The 20,551-nt window shown below is 38.6% G+C and overlaps 1 pseudogene; it reads right to left on the bottom strand.

The window, feature by feature from the left end:
* The window catches only part of LOC142505052 (uncharacterized), an 80,945-nt pseudogene that overhangs the window by 14,762 nt on the left and 45,632 nt on the right, over nt 1–20,551 (bottom strand).

The raw sequence follows: 20,551 nt of genomic DNA, 5'->3' as shown, positions 1-20,551 counted from the left end.
GCAAGGTGTGGATTGGAGAAGATTTGTGCAAGCTATCCACCCGGTCGAAAACTTATGTGCCCCCGAGCGCATCAAAGGAAAAAAATAAAAGAAGATTTACGCTAGCTATCCGCCCGGGCGGAAACTTATATGCGCCCGGGCCCATTTGATTTTTTTTAAAGATTCTTGGCCGATTTCTTCCCCTATTTCTGAATGGGGGATGAGACGAAAAGGGGATTTGGACAGTTTTGAGGGGATTGAGACTTTATCCAGAGCAAAGGAAGAGAAGAAGGAGAGAAAAGCTTGGAGCAAGTGCTTAGATTGAAGATTTTGAGATTTCCGGGCACCGTTCTTCGCAGATTTCGTCACGTCTAGTATTTCTAGTTTATTTTCTCTTATTCAAACATTGTTTTGCGGATTTTTAATATGAAGTCTAGTAGCTACACTTTTATTATTTGTTGGGATTTAAGGGATCTTACCCCGAAACCGAGCTTAGTTTATTCATATTTCGATTCTTGGTTTATTCTTGATTATGCTACTGTTTTATAACGTTATTAGAGCATAGCTAATTTTAATAACGATTTTATATCGCGAGTGAGTTCGAGAGAATAGTTTGGGATAAGAAGGAGTAGTATAGTCCGTGGATCTACAATTTACATAAAAATATGAAATTGGATACATATTGATAGTTATAGTCCTAAGGGTCGAAAACTAGGGGATTTCATAGATCGGCATGCAATTCACATTTGATAAATAATTATAAAAATTTAATTACTTCACTGCGTAGAATTAGTTTGGCATAGCTCGAGAGGGCGTGTTCAATTGAATAGGAAATCCTTTCAAAAGCCTAAATCACCGTCGAGCGAATTAAGTAAATAACGAGGGGGTAGGTAAACCGAAATTCCCAACAAATTCATTTCTCATTGAACTTAAATAAACCTGAAACGTCTGCTTATTCGTTTTTTTAAAAAGTACTAGAAAATTATTTTTTCTCCTTAACCTCCATAATTAAAAATATACATATATATAAATACTTTAAGATATCTTGTCACCATTTTTAAAATAAAACATCCAACTAGTACTTGAAAATCCAAAGGGATTAGTCAAACATGAAATCGTAAATCGTTTTACCAAACCTAAAAGGCAATAAATGTTGAAAAGTGTAGCCCATACTAACCTCTCAAAATCTCTAAAAAAGCATAAAATAAAATGTCGTAAAAATCTTTAACTTAAAATCGTAAACTTAAATGCGGAAATAGAAGTGCGGGTCCCTACTCCTCTACCCTAAGCTGGCCGAGAAGTGCCTTATTGGACAAGGACTCTTCATACTATCTTAGGACTTAGCAGACCAACCTAGCCCCTGAACCAGCCTCTTGTGTACTTACCTAGGACCCTAAGGACACACCCTTACCCAACCCAGGCCCCCTGGACCGAGTCCATAAGCCTGTAACAAGCACAGGACCTAAGCGCATCCCCCTTGGCTTCTCTCGGGTAGGAGTCCTTGCTGTCAAGGACTCCTCCCAGCCCCTTAGCTCGAGTCCTAGCATGGCTAGGACTCTTTCCTTGACTCCCCCATGACCCTAGCTAGCCCCTGGACCCAACCAAACCAAGCCCAGGCCGTGAAGACAATGAAATCGAACCCTGTACTCCATGACAGTAACTTGTGCACCAGCTTGTGTCTTGTGGTTCGTGTGTGGTGTTTAGGTGCTGTTCCTAAGACTCTATATTCATGTAAAACAATGTCTAAACATGTCTTGATCATGACAGCCCCTTTAACACATATAAAACATGAATTTGGAAATTAAAAACACTAATTTAGAATCCATAAGCATGTAGTTACGAAAATTTATCTTGTGTGCTATGTTTTCCCAAAAAATTCATGCATAAACAAATACTATGGTGTGATGATGAATAAAAGGAGAACATGGCGTGCCTTTGCATATTTAACGCACGAAAAACCGTTGACGATTTGCGAAGAACGGACAAGACCCTTGGCTTGAATTTCCCTTGAGCTTTTTTTTCGAAAGTTTCTTCAAAATATGGTGCTGTGTGGTGTCGTGCATATGGTGTGAAATTTCAGAATTGTAGGCGTGTAGTTTTATAGGGGTTTAGGAGACTTAATATATTATATATACTAATTAAATACTAACAAGGCTTAAAAAGTTCGTATTTTTGTTGAAAAACCAGCACTGATAAAATTTACGTCTCGAGTATAAAATCACTTAAAAACCTCTTATTTTGAAAAATATGAAAAATGATCAACCATATTTTAAATAATTAAAAATAATCATTTAATAAAAACATTTTACGTTTTTCAACCCTCGGTCTCGTTCCTCGATCGCAACGTGAATATTCCTTAAAAATACAGTTTTATGCAAAATGACAATTAAATCATATTTAATATAAAAATAATGCATGTCACACAAATAATTAAGCAGTTAAATCAAGTGATTACTTATTTTCAAAATTCCTAGATTTCCATGCAGTTGGATTATATCGTCTTAAATTTGGACCTTACAATTCCTCCCCCCCTTAAATTAAATTTCGTCATCGAAATTAGAACTTATCGATTAAATCTAGATAGCGACTCTTCAAGTCCCTCTCAGTTTCCCAAGTAGCTTCTTCTTCCGAGTGATTCAGCCACTTGAGTTTGACCATTGGAATGACTTTATTTCGTAATCTTCTTTCTTGCCGTGCCAAGATTTGGACAGGTCTTTCCTCATAGGTCATGTTTGGAGTTAGTTGAAGTGGTTCATAATTAAGCACATGTGACGGATTCGACATGTACTTCCGTAGCATTGAAATATTGAACACATTGTGAAATCCTGAAAGCGCTGGTGGCAACGCCACTCTATAAGCTAGTTTCCCAATCCTCTCCAAAATCTCGAATGGACCAATAAATCTTGGACTTAGCTTGCCCTTTTTGCAAAATCGCATAACACCCTTCATAGGTGCTATTTTCACAAATACATGGTTGCCCACTGCAAACTCTAAGTCCCTTCGTCTTTTGTCCGCATAACTCTTTTGTCGGCTTTGCGCAGTCTTCATTCTATAACGAATTTTGACTACAAGCTCGGCAATGTCTTCAACCACGTCCGGACCAATATCTCTTCTTTTCCCAACCTCGTCCCAATGAATAGGAGATATACATTTTCTTCCATAAAGTGCCTCAAAAAGAGGAATCCCGATTGATGATTGATATCTATTGTTGTAGGTGAACTCCACTAGAGGTAATTTTTGTTCCCAACTGCCTTGAAAATCAATAACGCATGCTCGCAGTAGATCTACCAAAATCTGTATAACTCTTTCTGACTGACCATTGGTTTGAGGATGGAATGATGTAATGAATAATAACTTGTTCCCCATTGCTGCATGCAGACTTTTCCAAAAAGATGACGTGAATCTCGGGTCTCTGTCAGAAAAAATAGACACTGGAATCCCATGGAGACGAACTATCTCCCGAATATATAATTCTGCATACTAAATCATGGGGAATGTCGTCTTAATGGATAGAAAATGCGCTGATTTCGTAAGACGATCCACTATCACCCAAATGGCATTCAATCCATTAACAGTCTTTGGCAATCCCACAACAAAATACATGGTGACATTTTCCCATTTCCACTCTGGAATAGGGAGTGGATTCATGTTCCCTGCGGGTCTTTGATGCTCTACTTTGACTTGCTGATAAGTCAAACACTCAGATACGAATCTCAAAATGTCCTTCTTCATGCTTGGCCACCAATACAACAACTGCAAATCTTTGTACATCTTCGTACTTCTCGGATGGATGGAGTAAGGTGTGTCATGGGCTTACTTCATAATAAGATCTCTCAAACAATCGTCACTAGGAACCCATAGAAGATCTCGATAACGAACTAAACCATCCGCCACTGAATATAATTTCCGGCCCTTGGCTTCATCTCTAGCTCTCCACTTTTGCAACTGCTCATCAGTGGATTGTCCATCTCGAATTCTATCTCTCAAAGTCGATTGGACTGATAATGTGGCAAGACTTGGGCCCTCGCCCCTAGCATACACTGTAAGCTCAAACAGATGTATCTCGGACTGCAACGGTTTTTGGAGTGATAATTGAGTAATAACTGCTGCCTTTCTGCTCAACGCGTCTGCCACTACATTAGCTTTTCCTGGGTGGTAGCTAATGTTACAATCATAGTCCTTCACTAACTCAAGCCATCTTCGATGTCTCATATTCAACTCCTTTTGGGTGAAGAAGTATTTCGAACTTTTATGGTAGGTGAATATTTTGTACTTCTCCCCGTAAAGGTAATGTCTCCATATTTTCAAAGCAAAAACTACTGCTGCAAGCTCAAGATCATGAATAGAGTAGTTCTTCTCGTGAATTTTCAGCTGCCTCGACGCATAGGCGATAACTTGGTCATTTTGCATCAGAGTTGCGCCCAAACCAAGCTTAGAAGCATCGGTATAAAGAACATACTCCCCTCGTCCCGATGGCATAGACAATACTTGCGCTGTAATCAAGGCTTGCTTCAGCTTATCAAAACTGTCTTGACACTCGGATCCCCAAATAAACTTCGCATTCTTCTTAGTCAAAGATGTCAAAGGCACTGCAATAGATGAGAATCCCTTGATGAATTTGCGATAATAGCCAGCTAGTCCCAAGAAACTGTGAATCTCGGTAACACTCTTCGGTACTGGCCACTCTTTCACTGCCTCAACTTTACTTGGATCGAACTCCACTCCACTACTAGAAATGATGTGGCCTAAGAATGCCACTCTATCAAGCCAAAACTCGCACTTGCTGAATTTCGCATAAAGCTTCCTATCTTGTAGAACTTGCAGTGTTGTCCTCAAATGGTGACTATGCTCCTCTCTGCTCTTGGAATAGATCAGTATGTCATCAATGAGACTAAAATGAACTGTTCCAGATACGGCTGAAATACGCGATTCATGATATCCATGAAGATCGCTGGCGCATTGGTCAACCCGAATGGAATGACCATAAACTCATATTGCCCATATCTCGTATGAAATGCTGTCTTGTGCACATCCGCCTCTTTAGCTTTCAACTGATGGTATCCAGATCGCAGATCAATATTGAAAATTATTGATGCTCCTTGTAACTGGTCAAATAAATCTTCAATACTTGGCATTGGATATTTATTCTTGATAGTGACCCTATTAAGCTCTCGATAATCAATGCAAAGACGCATGCTACCACCTTTCTTTTTCACAAACAATACCGGTGCACCCCATGGAGAAAAACTAGGGCGAATAAAACCCTTGTCTAGCAATTCTTGAATTTGATCTTTTAATTCTTTCATTTCAGCAGGTGCTAGACGATAAGGCGCTTTAGATATAGGAAATGTGCCGGACATCAAATCAATAGAAAATTCCACTTCACGATCGGGCGGAATGCCAAAAACGTCCTCGGAAAAGACGCTAGGAAAATCTCTAACAATATCAACATCCTCCAATTTCTGACTGATAGGAACATGTGTGGTAGTGACACATGCTAGATAAGCTTGGCATCCCCGCTTAATAAGTTTCCTCGCACATAGACAAGAGATGATGTGCGGCATTTGCTTGTTCTTTGCCGCCTCGAAGACAAAAGATTTACCATTAGGTGGTCTAATAGATACTGATCGCTAACGAAAATCAATCGAAGCTCCATTTGCTGATAGCCAATCCATCCGATGTATGATATCAAATTCGGGCATAGGAAGCACAATAATATCTGCCCGAACCACATCCTTGAATAAACGAAGCTCCAGATTTTTGACAATTTTAGACGTAAGCATTTTAATCATCGGAAGGAATAGTAACTTTGAAACCCAAACCCATATCTTGAGGAATAATATTCGGTCTTTTGATGAAGATTTCATATATGAAAGAATGTGTAGCCCCTGAATCTAGCAATGCATAGGTAGCTACTCCTTGAATGATAATCCTCCCCGTGATGAGCGTAGTGTCTGCCTCCTCTTCCGCTTCCTCTGCATTCATAACTTATGCTCGTCCCACAGTAGGTGGATTCTTCTTTGGGCAGTCAGCTGCTTTGTGCCCTTCTTCTTTGCATATGAAGCACTTAGAAGTACCCCACACACATGGTCCATAGTGTAGTCGATTGCACTTCTTGCATGGCTGTGATTCTGCAAGTTTTGGTGCTGCAGGTGGTGGCTTCTGTTGTCCTTGCTTCTTGACTTGACCTTGGGCCTTTTGAGGCCCTTGAGGCCTAGGAGGACCCGTATATGGCTTCTTGTTAGGATGATTATTATTCTGATGTTGTTGCCTCTTACGTTGTAACTCAAAGTCAATGTCTTTCAAGGATTGCTCAGCCTGATATGCATAGGTAACTGCTGTAGCATAATCCACAGGACGCATCATCATAACCTTATCCTGAATGGTAGGTCGTAAGCCATCCATGAAGTGTCTAAGTTTTTCTTCCACATCCCTGGCAATAAGGGGTACAAAGTGACAACCCCTATCAAATCTCTTCACAAACTCAGCAACAGTAGCATCTCCCTGGCGAAGAGCCATAAATTCCCTCTTTATTCGACCTCTGACAACAGCAGTAAAATATTTCTCATAGAATTTTATCTTGAATTGAGCCCAAATAGTCAACACTATGCTCGGCTCCTTCCCACCATAAAGAAGCGTCATCCCTAAATAATAAGTGGTACACCTCACACGATCTGCATCCCTCATATCCAGGTAACGAAAATGTACCTCAAGTAAACGGATCCAACTCTCAGCAGCAAAAGGATCGGTTGTGCCAGAAAATTCCTTCGGCACTAGCCTCCGGAACTGATCATAAATGTCGTGTTGTGGCCTAGGTGGCTGCTGTAGGTACTGCTGCTGCATCTGCTGTAGCTGCTGCTGTAACTGTTGCTGCTGTAACTGTTGCTGCTGTATCTGTTGCTCGAAGAGACGAGCCATCCCCTCCAAAGCACGAGTAGCAGCATCTCCTGGAGGTGGCGGTGGAAGTCCATTTCCTTGATGATTCACACTGTTATCTGCTTGGTTCTCATTAACAGGGGCACGTCTAGGAGGCATTTTATCTGAACGTTTTCCAAATTTTAACGTAACCAACATGCATTTAAATCTAAGTTCTCGAATCATGCGACATATCCTAACTCTTTTAGCATTTTAAACATGTACATCATAAATATTCAAAAATCTAGTAATCATGTAACGTAAACATATTATTCATGTCATCATGCAGGTAACAACATATTGAATCATATAAAGCATGTAAAACTTACAACTTTGAGGCTTGACGACTGAATTCCCGGCGCTAATGGTGGCACAACCCTTACAGGACCTTTGCTCTGATACCAACTGAAACGTCTGCTTATTCGTTTTCTTAAAAAGTACTATAAAATTATTTTTTCTCCTTGACCTCCATAATTAAAAATATACATATAGTCAACATTTTTAAAATAAAACATCCAACTAGTACTTGAAAATTCAAAGTGATTAGTCAAACATGAAATCGTAAATCGTTTTACCAAACCTAAAAAGCAATAAATGTTGAAAAGTGTAGCCCATACAAAACCTCTCAAAATCTCTCAAAAAGCATAAAATAAAATGTCGTAAAAATCTTTAACTTAAAATCCTAAACTTAAATGCGGAAATAGAAGCGTGGGTCCTCGGGTTATGTGCACCGACAGTCCAGCAAGTCACTCATCAAGACCTCCAACATCATAGTTATTTATATCACCTGCATCATACACACTTAGTGAGTCTAAAGACTCAACACGTCATATCCTTGATAATGAGTAATACGTAATACAGTTAACATATAAAAGTGAAAAATACTTGTACTTAAAATATCATTTTCTTAATAATGCATAAACTTTAAACTTAAACATTTTCAAAAACATAAACATATCACATAAACATATTCATATTCATATCCATATTCGTGTCCATATTCATATTCATATTCATGTTCATGTCCATATTCATATTCATATTCATGTTCATGTTCGTGTTTGTTGAATTCAGATCGTGATTGTTACTCGTATTCTTGATCGTATTGGGCGATGGATCCATCTAAAGAAAACCACAGTACTGGGCGGCGGAGACACCAGCAACACTCTCACCGGTCAACTGGGCCCTGGCCTACGTATTAACATATTCGTATTCGTATTCGTATCCATATCCAAGGAAACATGATTGTCGGGCTCCCACTGGGACCATAACCCTCACGATATTTCCAACATGAAGTAGTCACAATCCCTTCACGTCCTTCAACATGTTATAATCACTTAATAAAAACATGCATAATATCATTTTTATTTTGAAACCAAGCATGCAACATATCTTTTAATTGTCCAATTTAACCCTTGATAATCCATGAACATTTAAAAAAAATCATATTTCAACATGTAAAAATTCGTAAACATGTTACATAATCATATTAGCATATAAAACAGCAAATAGAGCACTGCCATGACGTTTACTAATTTTCCGGTGTAAAAAGACCGTTTTACCCCTGGACGTGAGATTTTACGTTTTTGGCGTTTTCTTGATTTTCTTGACTCTAACATGTCCCAAATAATTATTTAAGCCTAAATTAAAATTCACATAATTTTATTTAGCTTAAAAACTAGGCTTTTAAATAAATTCGTAACTGGACGTTTTTGAAGGCGTTTTAATTCCGAAAAATCCCAAACTTAAATATAAAATTCCTAAATTCTAAATTTAGTCTTTTTATATTATTTTAGTCCCCATGAACCACGACTCGACCCCCGTGAGTAGTTTTTCAAGTTTTTAAGTTTAGGAAACCCTAATATGACACAATATCTTCGACCCCGAGCCATCTCTTGATTTATCGAGTCACCCCCGAGCCATGTTCCTCCAAACCCTGACCAACATGTTAGAGCACCCTATTGTACAAAAAGATCCCACGGAAAATGACCCAACCATAAAAACGAGCCCCTACTCCTCTACCCTAAGCTGGCCGAGAAGTGCCTTATTGGACAAGGACTCTTCATACTATCTTAGGACTTAGCCGACCAACCTAGCCCCTGAACCAGCCTCTTGTGTAGTTACCTAGGACCCTAAGGACACACCCTTACCCAACCCAGGCCCCCTGGACCGAGTCCATAAGCCTGTAACAAGCACAGGACCTAAGCTCATCCCCCTTGGCTTCTCTCGGGTAGGAGTCCTTGCTGTCAAGGACTCCTCCCAGCCCCTTAGCTCGAGTCCTAGCATGGATAGGACTCTTTCCTTGACTCCCCCATGACCCTGGCTAGCCCCTGGACCCAACCAAACCAAGCCCAGGCCGTGAAGACAATGAAATCGAACCCTGTACTCCATGACAGTAACTTGTGCACCAGCTTGTGTCTTGTGGTTCGTGTGTGGTGTTTAGGTGCTGTTCCTAAGACTCTATATTCACGTAAAACAATGTCTAAACATGTCCTGATCATGGCAGCCCCTTTAACTCATATAAAACATGAATTTGGAAATTAAAAACACTAATTTAGAATCCATAATCATGTAGTTACGAAAATTTATCTTGTGCGCTATGTTTTCCCAAAAAATTCATGCATAAACAAATTGTAACGCCCTCGACTGATTTTATAAAATAACACAGCGGAAAAATAAAAATTTACTTAGAGGGAAGAAGGATTAAAAATTTTCTTGACATAAAATGTTTACAATCAAAAGTATATACATGATCAATCAAGTGTTGCATCAAAATACAAAATATCATTTTTGATCATGTCAAAAGCTAACAAAACATCTTTCTTCCTTCCATCTCTTGTATGCATATGACCCCGGCTCCAATCAACGTCCTGGCTCGTTGCTCTTATCTGCATCACATGAATAACTGAAATGAGTATAAAACTCAGCAAGTGAAACTCTTACATAACAATCTGTACATATCATACTCTGTAAAACATGACTTTGAAATCATTAAATACCATCTTACTCTTTAAACATGAATAATATAGTAGAACATGAACATAACGATGGTATTTCTCTTTTCTCTAGTGGATTGATATTTCAATAGTATCTCTATCTCTGTACCTATATCCCATTGATATAAATCGATTACTCTGTTGGGATATAAGCCTATGGTCGTTGATCAACTCATTGCATGCAATCTCTGACTATCTCTTTATCAATCCAATAAATCATTTGAACTCTCTCTTGGACATTAAATCAAACACTTTGAAGACTCTATTCTCTTGCATTCCCTTTAACACAATTGAGACATAAAAATGCCTCTAATATACAACAAAGTGTATCCATACATAGCATGAATCAAATGGAAGGGAATACCATATTAAAACCATTGAAATACAATACATATAATTCATGTGAGCACAAGAAATGAATTCCACTTACAACCAATAGAAACCTTGATTTTAACCTCTTGGTACAAATCCTACAACAATAAACCATGTATTGAACCATCAACAACTTAATAATCACAAACCCATACAATAAAACCCATAAAACCAACACAATCAAACATTCCATGATTTCCCCCAACATCAAAATCCAAGAATAACTAAAACCACAAGATTACCTTAGCTCCTTGAACCCACAATGATCTTGTTCTCACTTCAAATACCCAACAAGATGCTTGAATCAAAGAAATAAAAGAAAGGAATGAGAACCCTAGCCTCCCCTTGAGCTGAAGAAACGAGGAAATGGAGAAAGAATCAGGGAAAAATGAACCAACTCTTGTATTATATCACTTAAAACTCCAAAACACGAATTTATTGTTCACGCACCGCGGGTGCGCTAGGCTTACTGAACCACATCCAAAAATCCAAAGAAAAGGACCGCAGGTGCGCTGCCTTTCCTACCGCGGGTGCGGTAGACCTCCTGCCCAAACACCGCGGGTACAGTGCACAATGGACCGCGGGTGCACTCTCCTCTGTAGCCAACAATAAACTCTTTGCAACTAAAATCGAATCGCAACGTCGCTTCCTCTGATAATTAGGCAACACTATCAACATGAAAGTTGCACCACTATGTCTTATCTAACCACTACAATTGGCCTCATACCAATTGGCTCAACATACAAATTATCATGAATTAAATCGCAACGAGGCTACACTATGACTACACACCATCTATATTCCACAATACTAGAAATCATAAATCCAAATTCTTAACATCTAAACTATACTTAAACTTAACCAAATATTCCATAAACATAAGAAATCTTAAACCGTACCGTTCACCAAGCTTGGATATTACACAAATACTATGGTGTGATGATGAGTAAAAGGAGAACATGGCGTGCCTTTGCGTATTTAATGCACGAAAAATCGTTGACGATTTGCGAAGAACGGACAAGACCCTTGGCTTGAATTTCCATTGAGATTTTTTTTCGAAAATTTCTTCAAAATATGGTGTTGTGTGGTGTCATGCATATGGTGTGAAATTTCAGAGTTGTAGGCTTGTAGTTTTGTAGGGGTTTAGGAGACTTAATATATTATATATACTAATTAAATACTAACAAGGCTTTAGGCCTATTAAGCCAACAATTTAGGCCAATTAGTCTTGATTAGGATTTAATTAGAATATTAAAACAGTTTTGGTAAAAATATTTTGTGAATTAAATAGCCGGGTTGCCAAAAGTTCGTATTTTGTTTAAAAAACAACACCAATAAAATTTACGTCCCGGCATATAAAATCACCTAAAAACTCCTTATTTTCAAAAATATGAAAACCATCAACCATATTTTAAATAATTAAAAATAATCATTTAATAAAAACATTTTACGTTTTTCAGCCCTCGGTCTCCGTTCCTCGATCGCAACGTGAATATTCCTTAAAAATACAGTTTTATACAAAATGACAATTAAATCATATTTAATATAAAAATCATGCATGTCACACAAATAATTAAGCAGTTAAATCAAGTGATTACTTATTTTCAAAATTCCTAGATTTGCATGCCATTGGATTACGTCGTCTTAAATTTGGATTTTACAAAACCATTCTAGCTTATATATTTCAGCATTTAATTCTTGAACTTTTTCATTCGCATTTTTCATATAAACATATTAGTAATAAACAATCATTCAAAATTTGTTGCTAAAGATTTAATAATTGCAAAATACAGTCTCGAGTGGAACGATACTCGTACTCTAGTACATTATATTATAACTTGACATCGTGCACTTTTGATTATTTCGAGCTTAAAATTATTAATTTTTACCAAGAGTTTTAAAGTGCAAGGTGATGTGTTTTCCTACAAATGAAGATATCATATGTGATCTGATGAGCTAATAGTGTAAAGAGTCCCTGGTCAGAGCAAGAAATGTGCTTTAGGAAAATGTGTTTTCCTACTAAAACATACAATGCAACTATTAGTTCTCAAAGATAAATCGCATCTTTATAGAATTCATATGCAACTCTCAATATATTAATGGTTGCAGATTTGTGACACCCTGACCCGTTTTAAAAAAATAAACTCTATAATGCGGAAGCTTTAAAAATAGACTTGGAGAAAAGTATGTGCTTTAAAAATTTTGACATAGTTTTCCCGTAAAAGGAACTCACCACCTGTCTCAAGCAATAAAATCAATACATCATAAAAATTTCCACGACTAATACATAAATATATACAAAATAAAAAGTATTGCATTTGATTACCAAAATAATTGAGTCATGTTTAAACTCCCAAAATATCAAAGGTGTTACAACAAAAGATATTCACCACTTCAACCATTTCAAAACAAAATAAATTCTTAATCATCCATAGACAAAATAATCATTTCATCCTTCCTCCAAACTTGGCACATTTCCTTCTTCCATCTCGACACTCCGTCGTATCAATCTCGGTTACCTGCATCTGCATCTAATGAACATAACTGAAATGAGTTATAAAACTCAGCAAGTAGAAATTGTAATAACAAATACATATACCATAGTGTAAAGAATGAATCTGTATCATTTGCTAACCGTAATACGCCATCCGTCAATAAAATGCGTATATAAAAATTATAAGATGACATTCCATAAAACATTGCTTTCTTTTCCTTTGCATGGCATTGATAGATCATCCGTCGATGGTATACATGTACGTCTAAGTCAAAATCAGTCACAGTACATGTCATTATGTTGATCAACTTCCGTCATGTGGATTTAGAATTACCAAAGGTAACACCACTATACCATATAACCATCAAGGCATAAAAACATTCATTGAAACATTTTATCAAACACGTGGTGTGCATGCTAAAACCTTAGCTTCTTTACTTTGCCCTTGACTGTTAGAGTAGGTGCCCGTCGAGCCAAGTGTTGGCCGAGTGTTCACAATGAAACTTTATGTATGAACAGTCTTTATTTTAATAATATTTGAAATTATTATTTTGGCACATCTTTATCTGTATACCCATGCTAGTTGCATAGATAAAGCCCTTGAATATACAAATAGTAGAAAGAATATGAGATGCTCATATGATGAGTATCATGAAACTCATATTTGGAATACTGTATATTCTAAACAGTTCCTAGTCGATTCAGCTGCCACTAAGAAGGATATAGGCCGCTCGAGTTCGAGACTAGTATCTGCGATGTGAGTACCATGTTTCATTGGTAGGGGACATTGTGAAGTCCGAGCATGCAGATAGTTGCTCCTGGTAGAGTGCACTGAACAACCCTCCATAAAGGACTTTCCAAGTGGTTCCCACTTATCGAGTGGAAAAGTCCTAGTTTATGGTTGTACACCATTAGTCCTTATGACCCGGGACAACATTGAGACTCTATGTGCTAGAATTACACTTTGACTTGTTTACCGACTCTCATGGGGTCATCAGGTGGCAAGGTTGGGTGTTCTGTCAAAACATATAGGAGTCGATGCATTCTAGTCGGGGATTCACCGCTTACCTTCGGGTATGGATATCCTATGTGTTCTCATGTGTATGTAGGTTGAAATCTCTGATCAGAGTATGGTGGTAATTATGAAAGGGGTTTCATAGATTACACCATCGATGCAACTACGACATGACACATAGTATTGATTCATTGACAACTCTCGATAAACCATTGGTTGTCGAATCGGTCGGGATATATGAGTTGAAGGGACCGTACTGTACGCTAACCATAATTGAATGGTTCTTGCAGGCACTATCATTTGATACCTAGGGAATCATGTAAGCGATGCTGCTAGGCGTTTAACATGGTTGGTTGGGTAATATCAAACTTGAGTTCTGACGTTCTTGTTATCAAGGAGTTGATAAGTAAGAATGGAGCAATTGGGGTATGCTCGCATAAGGACATGTTTAGTTCGAATCACATGGAGATGTGAACCCACGGCTAGTTGTATCAATGAACCATTGAGGGCCACACAAGTACTAGCTTTCTAGATCCCGTTTAGAAGTAAAATAGTTCAAAGTGTTGAACGGCTTATAAATGAGTTTATAGGCGTAAAGAAAAATAGAAGTATGACTTCTATGAGAGAAATGTAACTTTTAATTTATGAATGTGTTCTTAAATTAAAAGTTGGCCAAATAAATAATGTATTTGAAAATTGTGATTTTCATAAACATTATTATGGACTAAATTAAATTAATTCAAGTGTTGAATTAATTAAACACTAGTGGGCCTAGTAGAGTCCAAATAATTAAATTAATTCAAGTGTTGGATTAATTAAACAATATTGGGCCTTGTAGAGCCCAATTTGAAATAATTATTAAACTAGTGGACTTGAGTAAAATCAAGTAAACCTTAAATGGGCTCAAATGTGTTTGAGAAATTTAAAATAAAAGTCCATGGGCCTTGTAATTGTTACAAGCCTAAATAGATTTGCATGCATGAGAGGTGAAAAGTTGGGAGAGACCTTTTGTAACATCCAAGGCATGACATGCCTTTGGAATACATAACACCTTTTCCCACAACCAAGACTAGTCTTCCCTCCTCCCATTTTTGAATGCCTTGGCCGAAATATTGGGGCTCTCTCCTTCATATTTCTCTCAATTTTTGTTCTTCAATTGTTGAAGAAAGAAATCCCTTCTCTTTGAAAAATCCTTTTGTTTTTCTAGTGCAAAATAAGAGGGAATCTTCTTAGCAAGTGATGGGCCTAATTTTGAGCAAGGTGTGCTCAAGGAAAGCCTGTAGAAGTTCATCCTTTGAAGAGCCAAGTTGTTTACAATTTGGTTGGAGCCATCATCAACCTCAAGAGGTTGATAGGTATAATTTCTTAACACCCTATGAATGTCATAGTTGTTTTAGTATATGCTACACACCTAGTACAAGGTGGCCGAAATTTCCATGTAAAAATCGAAAATATTTGAGCTTCCGTTGCGCTTTCGGTCACCTAAAATCGATCCCTTTCAAGTGGTATCAGAGCTAAGGGTACTAGTTTTTGTAGCATATACATAATATTATATTGAGGTCGATTTCTAACCGCTTGAGATGAAATTTTTGCAACAAAATCAAGGCCAAAACAAAGGGGTTTTCGAGCAGCATGTTGCTGCCCATTGGCAGCCCGAAGGGCTGCCCATTTTGGGCAGCAAGGGCAGCCCGAGGGGCTGCCCGAATCCCCCCCTTGAAAAATAAAAAAAAATTTGCATTTTGGCTGGAATCTGGCGACGGAGCTCCGGCGACTGCGATGACGACTAGGGTTTTCAAAAGGTGTTTTGAAATATCAAAGTGTCATGGGCCTTGAGTTGTTGGATCATTGGATGGCTAACATATTTGTGAATTTTAAATGGGCCAAAATGTTTTTGATGAAAAATGTGTTTTTTGGCCCTTAAGTTTAAAATTACAAAAGTTGCAAATATTTTCTCATGAAATAAATAATTGAAGTTGGACTTTAGTTATTTATAGTAAATGGTGATTTACAAGAAATTCGGTTATAAATAAATTAATTAGAAAGTAGACAAAGGTGTTTGTATACTTTGTTAATTTAGTTTATAATCGTGGCGGTTAGTGATTGGATCAAGATATATAATATTGGATCAATTAATTATTGTGATAATTAATTGATGGTGTATGATATGTGATATTATGCATGAATGATGATCATAAGCCCAAGACCAATTTGCTAGGTGTATGCTAGGATATTTTGTGTTGAATGATTGTAATAATTATCAATTTATAAAGTGGGCTTGGTTTATGGCCCGTTTCCCACCCCCATGAGATGTATCCCTATTTGCCATGAATATTTATTTGTAAATATTAGTATAGTGGATGATCAAGATTGGAAGATGGTGGCCATGATGATTATGAAAATAGAAGACATGTAAATATTGGAAGCTAATGTAATAGTTGCATTTGCATCCCTTGCATTTCCCTAGGATTGGATCTAGGCCCGTGTTTAGCTCACACGGGCCATTAGTTTTGGGGCGATTGATCATCCTTGTTTTGTTTACTGTTTATAATATATGCATGATATGTTATAAATAATGAGTATGTGCGTTATTATTATGATAATAACAAAGTTGCATGAATCCGACAAACATACGATCAAACATGGCGAGTTTTTAAATAAAATTAATGATGAGACCTTTCAAAATTAAAAACCCTCATTTTGAATAAGATTCAAAATTAATATCAAGCCCGAAAAAGGGGAATTATAAATTTGTTTATAATTTCCATGTCTTCCATCGACAATGGGTGCATGATGAACGCTACCCGTACTCGGGGCTCGGCTCATATTATTGGGGGGGCCCTGGGTGCCAGAAAATTGTGACATCCATTTACATGGTGATGTGAACTACGTGGAACTCCCATGATTTCGGCTCATATTACTGGGGGAACTCATGGCGTTCGTCCATTAAGGTTCAACATCGATGGGTAAGGCTTGACACGTGAAGATGAACGACGTCATATTATTGGGTCCTAATCAAACGTGAGACAAAAGTTTACGTAGAGGGTTGCATTGTGATGCAATTGGAAACTACCTTTAAGGAATTGTGATTGGCTGATATTATTCGGGATCATAATTCACTAATTGGACCTTACGTACCTACTGAGGAAAGGAGTTTCTCGTTTTCACTAGAGGGTAGTGAAAATGTCAAAACAGTGGGAGCGAAAATTTATAAAGTAAAAGTCCATACTTTATATCTTACTAAATATTTTAAAATAGTCATTAACATTTATCTGTTTTACTTTTCAGTACAAAATTTGACAATGTCTTCGATTCGCAATCCGCTATCCGCAATACTCGAAAAACACGTGTTAACTGGACCTAATTACCTCACTTGGCTAAGAAACCTAAAGATCGTCTTGAACTCGGAAAAGATTGCATATACACTGACTGAGTCGCCCCCTGTTGAGGCTCCGACTAGCTGCACTCCTGAGGAATTGCAGAACTACAAGGATTGATGTGACCATGACTTGAAGGCCAGGTGTTATATGCAGGCTTCTATAAATGATGAGCTGCAGAGGCGTTTTGAGGATGCAAAGAATGCTGCTGACATTCATATGCACCTCAAGGAGCTCTTTGGTGAGCAGACACGGCCTCTTAGGCATGCTACCGTCAAGGAGCTGATCACTATGCGCATGGCCTGAGGATGATTGGGCTCATGGACAAGCTCGTTGGCATGGAATTTGATATTGCCTTCGAAGTTGACCACCGACGTGTTGCTGTTATCGCTGCCTAGCTCATTTGATCCTTTTGTGGTGAACTTCAACATGAACAAGATGGAGCCGACCCTTGAGGAGTTGGTGAATATTCTTGTGACTTTTGAGTCCACCATCAAGAAAGAGAAGCCGGTTCTTTTTGTGGTCTCTTCATCTGGTACGAAGACCGGTCCACCTGGGAAGGGAAAGAAGCGTTCTTTCCAACGTCCAAAGAAGAACGTGCCCTTGAAGAGGCAGACACTGGGTCCCGTTGTGGCAGCCACACCAGTGAAGGCTGACAAGACTGTTGACATCTGTCATGACTGCAAGAAGCCTGGACATTGGAGGCGTAACTGCAGGGAATATCTTGCCCAGAAGAGTTCTGGAAACTGTATGTTCTATATTGAAGTAAACATTACAATTAACTCTACTTCTTGGGTATTGGATACTGGCTGTGGCTCACATCTCTGTAATGATTTGCAGGCGATGGGAAGAAGTAGGAGGCTCAGGGAAGGTGAGACCTTCTTGAGGAAGGGCAACGGAGCAAGGGTTGCTGTCAAAGCCGTAGGAGATGTTTATTTGCATTTGAACAATGATTTTAAGCTTGTTTTGAGAGATGTTTTGTTTGTACCAGACTTGGTGAAAAAAATTATTTCCATTTCTATGCTTGATAAAGATGGATTTTCTTGTTTATTTAGCAAAGGTGTTTGCAATATTTACAAGAATGAATGTTTAATTGGTAATGGAGAACTTGAAAACGATCTCTACACCTTAAAATTGAAAGATATTCCACTTAACAATGTCCAAGCTATAACAACAACAAACAAGTGCAAACAAGATACTCTAAATTCGGCACAATTATGGCATGCTCGATTAGGACATATTTCCCTAAGAAGGATGAACAAGCTAGTGGGAGTGGGCATGTTTGATATGTCTGATATTAATGCTCTCACGACTTGTGAATCCTGTCTAAAAAGAAAGATGACCAAGATTCCCTTTAAAGGCCATGTGGAGCGAGCCAAAGGGTTATTGGATTTGATCCATACCGATGTGTGCGGTCCGCTTAGCATCACCACTAAGCATGGACATGCCTACTTCATCACCTTTACCGATGACTTTTCGAGGTATGGGTATGTGTGTTTGATGAAATACAAGTCTGAAGCCTTTGAAAGGTTCAAAGAATTCAGAAGTGAAGTAGAGAAACAGTTGGGACGAAGCATCAAGACACTTCGATCGGATCGAGGTGGTGAGTACTTAAGTGCCGACTTCCAAGAGTATCTTAGGGAGAATGGGATTCTCTCGCAGTGGACTCCGCCCGCTACACCACAGTTGAATGGTGTTTCGGAGCGTCGTAACCGGACTTTGATGGACATGGTTCGGTCTATGATGGGGTTCACGGAGTTGCCGCCATCCTTTTGGGGATATGCGCTTGAGACAGCGGCACTGTTGTTGAACAATGTCCATTCAAAGGCAGTTGACAAGACACCATATGAGATATGGATGGGTAAGCCACTCAAATATTCTTATCTTAGAATATGGGGGTGCCCTGCTTATGTGAAGCAGGTAGTGGGAGATAAATTGGATAGTCGATCCATTTGTGTTACTTTGTGGGATATCCAAAGAATTCGGTTGGATACTACTTCTATCATCCCCAAGAAACTTTGTTTCTAGGAATGCAACCTTTTTTGAAAAGGAAATTCTATTGGATAGAAAAGGCGAGATGATAGAACTCGAAGAGGTTCGAGAGACACCCACAGTTATAGAACCCACACCCGAAGAGCCAAGAGAGGAGATACAAGCTCCTAGAAGATCCGAAAGAGTCTCGAGACCACCTATGAGGTATTGTCTGCTTCTTGAAGAGGGCCATGATGAGCCTAACCATGGATGTGATCCAAGGACCTTCAAGGAAGCGTTATCTGATGCCGATTCATCCAAGTGGCTTGAAGCAATGGAATCTGAGATGAATTCCATGCATTCGAACCAAGTGTGGAATCTTGTGGATCCACCTGAGGGAATTTTTTCCATAGGGTGTAAATGGATTTACAAGAGGAAACTTGGGGCGGATGGGAAGGTATTGACCTTCAAGGCGCGATTGGTGGCAAAAGGATATTCTCAAAGACAAGGAGTTGACTTTGAGGAAACCTTTTCTCCAGTTGCAATGTTCAAGTTCATAAGGATTTTGCTAGCCATAGTTGTATGGTATGACTATGAGATATGGCAGATGGATGTTAAGACAGCCTTTCTTAATCGGGATATTAAGGAAGAGATTTACATGTCTCAACCCGAAGGGTTTACATCTATCGGAAGTGAGCATATGGTATGCAAACTTCAAAGATCTATTTATGGTCTAAAGCAGGCATCTAGGAGTTGGAACCTCAGATTCTATAGTACAATCAAAGAGTTTGGTTTTGCTAAGAATCCTGAGGAACCCTGTGTGTATAAGAAGGTCAGTGGGAGTGCTGTGACATTCCTTGTGCTTTATGTTGATGACATTCTACTCATTGGGAATGATGTAGGGATGATGCAATCAACTAAGATATGGTTAGCAAGTAAGTTCTCGATGCAGGACTTGGGTGAAGCATCTTTTGTATTGGGAATACAGATCTATAAAGATAGATCAAAAAGATTGCTTGGTCTCACCCACTCCACATATATTGATACCATCGTGAAGAGGTTCTCGATGGATGAGTCCAAGAGAGGACATCTACCAATGTGTCATGGCCTGTCCCTATCCAAGTCTATGTCTCCCAAGACTGATGCAGAGATAGAGGCGATGACACGCATTCCGTATGCATCTGCGATTGGTAGCATCATGTATGGGATGATATCTACACGTCCTGACGTGGCTTTTGCACTAAGTGTAGTGAGTAGATATCAATCCAACCCTGGTCTTCCACACTGGAAAGTTGTGAAAGACATCCTCAAGTATTTGAGAAGGACCAATAAGTTGTTCTTGGTCTATGGGGGTGGAGAACTAAAATTGGATGGCTATACCGACTCTAGCTTCCAAAGCGATATCGATGACTCGAAGTCAACCTCTGGGTTCATA

Source organism: Primulina tabacum, chromosome 10, assembly GCF_025594145.1.
Source record: "Primulina tabacum isolate GXHZ01 chromosome 10, ASM2559414v2, whole genome shotgun sequence".
Classification (NCBI taxonomy): domain Eukaryota; kingdom Viridiplantae; phylum Streptophyta; class Magnoliopsida; order Lamiales; family Gesneriaceae; genus Primulina; species Primulina tabacum.
This window is presented reverse-complemented; position numbering and strand designations above follow the sequence as displayed.